We start from the raw sequence: 5,481 nt of genomic DNA on the forward strand, positions 1-5,481 counted from the left end.
CTCTTTAATTTGATACGGTGCTTCTATTTGATTCATTCGCTTTCATTTCTGAAATTCTACCTTATTTTCAGGTTAATGATATGAATGGAATATTAGGTTAGCGGAACACATTTAGGTGCCCATCTTATCCTATTGAAGCCTTATACGATACGAGTAAAGTGCACCTCTGAATTTTGCCCGAAGATGTAGTTTGTGTAGAAAACTTTGTGATGACCTGAAAATCGACTTTCAACCCTAATTATAAAATTTAAAATTTAAAAAATAGTGCAGATTATATAAGTCCTACAAACACTTGGAAATCTTGAAAATAGAAGGTCAAGATAAATTATTACAAGTTACATCATTTTTATGACTTGAAATCTTTTTTTTTTGTGTGATATCCATATATCTTAAGGTCGATAATATCAATTTGAGAATTTTCAAAAATCAAAACACTTTTTCTTAGTGGTTTTTTGAGGTGCACCTTACTTTTTGAAACATAAAAACCTTTATTTAAAGGAAAAAGTTTATAAAGAGGCAAGGCTCTAAACAATCAAATTAGAGCCCACCTCAAAAATTTCACTAGATGAGGTTGTTTTGATGCCCAAATACTCTCAAGTTGATCATCTCGACATCAAGATACATGGATAAGAGAAAAAAATGGATTTCAAGTTTTGAAAATAGTGCATCTTGTAACGCATTTTTGGACCGTCAATTTTCGAGATTTTCAAAGATCTGTTCAATCTACACTGTTATTGAAACTTCAAATTTTATAATTAAAGATAAAAATATATTTTAAATCTATCACAAAGATTTCCAGTATTGAAACCTCATTTCTCGATATTATTTGAAGGTGCGCTTTACTTTGATTGTTTAGAGCCTCAGATCTATACAAACCGCACCCCAAACCTTTTCTTCTGTGTAATATAGTGATTTAACAGTTCTGATACATTGGCTAAAGTGAAAAAGCCCCTTAAACATGTGCTAATAATCACCATAACTGAAAAAGGAAACCACTCCAAATGGACGTCTCTCCTTAAAGATTGTGATGTTAGTTTGGGCATAGTTAACGAATTGCCAAGTGAGGCAGAATGGTTGAGAAGTCACCATAACTGAAAAAGGAAACCACTCCAAATGGACGTCTCTCCTTAAAGATTGTGATGTTAGTTTGGGCATAGTTAACGAACTGCCAAGTGAGGCAGAATGGTTGAGAAGCCCGGGTCATGCGTGTGAGATGGGCCCCAAACATGTATAAAAGGGCCTCCATGCACCCTATCCATATCACCAATTATATCTCTCCTCCTTTTCTCATTCTTTTACTCAAAGTTGAAAGAATTTCTCTGAGAAGATTGAAGATTTGATGTTTTCATGCTTTCCACAGGCTTTCTTGAACATGGTATTCAGACAGGCTCTCCTCGAGTTGGTTCTCGGAGATGCATTGTTGAGTAACAGGTTCAAGAAAGCTGTGGAAAAATATGGAAACGATCATGATACCGTGTTGCATATTTGAAAGTGAATTTAATTTTTTCAGAAGGTCGGCCTTTCTCATTCTTCCCCTTATACAACCGTCCATTCTTGATGGAGGGTTAAGATTGCCCCAATCACAATGTCACGTTTCTACACTATTTTACTTTTAATGTTTTTTCTATAAACTATCTTGCCAAAAAATTTTGTATGTCCAGTATTTTATTAAATACGCACTAGCGAAAAAATATAAAAAAAATATTTTCATTAAAATAAAATGACCAAAATACCCTTAAAAAATTTAAGGGGTATTTTGGGCATTATATTTTATTAAAAACTTATTTTTAATATTGTTTTTATAGGTGAGCCCCAATGAGAAGATGACACGTACCAAATTTCATATTCATATAATTTGTGTAAAAATAAATAAAAAATTAAATACTTTGAGACATTGGATTTAAGATCAAACGATGATTGACTGTCTTGATCAAAATTGGACTGCTGGATGGTTGGAAAAGTATATATCTTCTATGCTGTAGAAGAAGTTTAGAAACATTTCTCATTAGAGATTACATATCCTTAAAAATTACGTCTAAAAGTCCATCTCAAAAATAGACTTTTAAAAAAGTGACTCATTTTTACATGGGCTCGTAAAAACCGTATCCTTTAAAATGGACCTATTCTAGGATATTGTTGTTTTGCAAGATGATCGTGACGAGCATGCTCATGTAGAAGCATAGTGTGCATTAATTCCCTGGGGCAAAAGAGATATTTTGAAATATTTTTATACGAAAATTTGAGATCTACATGAGAATCATTAGATGGTTACATTTAAAAGAAATTAAATTTGGAGTTCTTCATCACTCTTGCTCTCCAAAAGTTTGAATTCTTCTGTATTTGAGGTTGGTCTCTAGGCTCAAGAGTTCATGTCCCCAAAATTCAAGGTCTTAAAAATACTCATAGTATGAGTTCTACTTGAGACCAAATGGACAATAAGCTTTTCCAGGACCAGCATATCTTTTACATGTACAACAATTTCCATCGGGAGCAAACTGTATATTAACTCGCTCGGGCAAAAGCCATTAAAGTCGGGCAAAAGAGTAAATTTCGAGGAATATGGGGATTCCATCCACCAAAAGGTTCCAAGGCATTGTTGTAAGATTATGTCTTTTGCCTTAAAAGGTTTTTATTTGTTAGACTAAATATGGGTTGGTTTCTTAACATGATTGGGGTTAACATATTCTATGACATTCCTTTCATTTTCATTTTGTAAGTAAATTGGCATGGCTTCCATTTTGTAAGTAAATTGGCAGCACGCTGTCCCTCTAGATGGCCGGTCGATGCTCCCGACTTTCGGCGTGAAGTGGCGGTGGACTTGGTGTCCGAGTCGCACGCCCATGCGCTTCGGTCGAAGTACACCTTAGCTTTTGACATTTGAGAATGTTGTTTAATGTTGAAAAAAAAATGAGAAAGATATTTAATCCCATAAATAGTGCATCTTGCTACATATTATCTAGACAGTCCATTTTCAAGATTTTCATGCGTTTATAGATCTACCTGATTTTAACCATTTTTAAGTTTAAAATTTTATAATTAGATACAAAAATACCTTTCAGATAATCCTAAAAACTCTATATTACAAAATTACATGTTATAATAAAATTTAGAGCTACCGCTTAATTGGATTATTTAAGGTTGCGACCTTAATAGAATGTCTTAACCCCTTCCATCACCGTCTAATACCTAACCTTAAACAATCCCCCCCTCCATCCCAGCGACAGCGACTAGTTACACAAAAAATTACATGTTATGATAAAACAACTGGTTGTCGCCGTCTTCACCCTTCCATCACTGTCCAGTAGCTGGGATGGACAATGAGTTGGAAAGTGATGGGGGAATGCTAGTCCCACAAAACAAGTCATTAATCTGGAGGTCTTATCCCCTTCCATCACCGTCAAGTCGCTGGGATGGACAGTAATGACCCCTGTTAACAATATTGTTCCAAATGTTACAAAATAAAAATGAAAAAAAAGAAAGACAAGCATTAGATTATTACTAGGAAAAATTACAAAAAACTCCTCAAAAGATATTATCTATACAACTTACCCCCATCGAAACCTTTTCTCTCATTTTTTTTCCCACAATAAGCTTTCTATGCAAAATTCCCCCAAAATTAAAAGCACTTTTTTTAGATGAAAATGCCGTTCCCATATAAAAAAATCAATTTTGTGTGATTTGACGCCTCACAAGTTCTACTGCCGGAGCGCCTTTTGCCACTGTCAGAGCGATGTGTCTCACAAGTTCTATTGCCGGAGCGTCCTTTGCAACTGTCGAAGCGGTATTGCTGGAGCGCCCTTGGCTACTACCGAAACGCTGTGTCGCACAGGTTCTACTATCAACGAGAGAGGCGTGTGAGAGAGAGGCGTGTGCAATAGTATTAAGGGTAGTTTAGTCTTTTTATTTTATTTTATTTAGGTTGGGGGTTATTTGCATAAAAAATTTGTTATAGGGAAAAAACTGAGAAAAAAAGTTAGATTGAGAGTAAGTTGCACAAATAGTGTAGTCTTCGGGTTTTTTTTGTAATTTTTCCTTATTGGGTTCAAATCCTATTGCCACTGCCCCACTCATACTAATACTAATACTAATACTAATACTACCACTGCCACTGCCACTGCCCTTGTGTCCTCCGAAAGGTTACCGACTCTTATTGAATTCTCTTCGTTTCTCCTCCTCATTTCAGTTCCGGCCTTTCCAACCCCACCAGCTCTTGGTGGGGCGACGACCCATCTTGGGCAGGGACGGTGGGTCCTTCGGTTGCTGAGGCCTGTCAATGAAGGAGTTGGTAGGTGGGTTATTATACAAATCCTACTACTTCATGGAAGATATCATCCTTTCAGGAATTTCATGGAGGTAGGTTTACCTTTTAAAAAAAAAAAAAAAAAAAGCAAACTTTATGGAGGATGCAAAACTACAAGCAATTTATTCAACGGTAGTTTAGAATTAATGCAAAAACAACAGAGTTATTCTATCATAAATGAAAAAAACCACAGTAGAAATAGGTTGCAGATCTCCATTTGCCACAGGCAATATTAATTCAGTAACATCAGCATGATATTATTTGTGAACTGCAACCAAAAGAACAAAAAAATAAATAGTTCCCAGTGGTAAACAATTGCCTAATGTTTTGAAAGAGCTAAAATTTTCTAAATGACTATGGAGACTCGGCCCAGCTGCAGTTGGAATCATGTTCAATATTGGCTCTTGGTGCAGACAACATCCTAGGTGTAGGGGAGATCGGAGCAAGAGGTCACGCCTTGAAGATGCCCGTCCTAAACGTTTGGCTGCAGACGCCGCAACAAACACACCATTGCAATCTCTGTTGACACCATCAACTCCTGTTAGACCTGGGTTCTGCAAAGAAGCCTCCCTAATTAATCATAACCTGAGTCCGAATTTTCAATTGTAGGCTTTCAAATAAACTATAGCACAAGAATGGCCGAAGTTGTAAAGGTGAGTAGGTGCCATAACGTTTAGAGTTCTATTTCTATCGACTTCTAGAGTTAAACATTATTATTTTGTCAAAAATAATAATAACTACTATAGGTTGTGATTTTGTGCTCATGCTTACTGTAACAGGTATGCTAATGAGAAAAAATAACTGCAAGGAATCCATTAATCCCTAGGAAATTAGAATGTAACATGCAAACAAAGGAGCAATCATATGAGTCAAATATTTGATAAGTAATTTCTAATTTTGCCCCTTCATCAAAATTAAAGTAGTTTTTTAAAAAACACTTATGTGATAAACCAGAACTTTCAAATACCAATATTGCGCTTTAAACACTTCACAAGACATTCATTTACATATATTCCAATGTTTCGCGAGTGAATTGTTTAATGAGATGGCGTGAAAACATACAAATTTCATATAAGTGTTTAAAGTGAAATATTGGTATTTGAAATCACCGTTATCTTTTGAAAATTAAACGCCATCGACATAGTGGAATTCAAACGTTTAACATGGTCATTTAGGGAGTT

At 35.4% G+C, this 5,481-nt stretch overlaps 1 long non-coding RNA gene across 2 annotated transcripts; it reads left to right on the forward strand.

Annotated features, from left to right (window-relative positions):
* Window positions 1-1,264: 1,264 nt before the first annotated feature.
* LOC148781536 (uncharacterized) lies at window positions 1,265-5,062 on the forward strand. Of its 2 annotated transcripts, XR_016057639.1 has the most exons (3): window positions 1,265-3,829; window positions 4,184-4,353; window positions 4,714-5,062. It is a non-coding gene; the product is annotated as an uncharacterized LOC148781536 (long non-coding RNA). The 2 variants fall into 2 exon arrangements; XR_016057638.1 differs by having other exon boundaries at window positions 1,265-4,353.
* Window positions 5,063-5,481: the final 419 nt, after the last annotated feature.

Source organism: Amborella trichopoda, chromosome 6, assembly GCF_054954075.1.
Source record: "Amborella trichopoda isolate Santa Cruz 75 chromosome 6, AtrichopodaSantaCruz75HAP2 v2.0, whole genome shotgun sequence".
Lineage (NCBI taxonomy): Eukaryota > Viridiplantae > Streptophyta > Magnoliopsida > Amborellales > Amborellaceae > Amborella > Amborella trichopoda.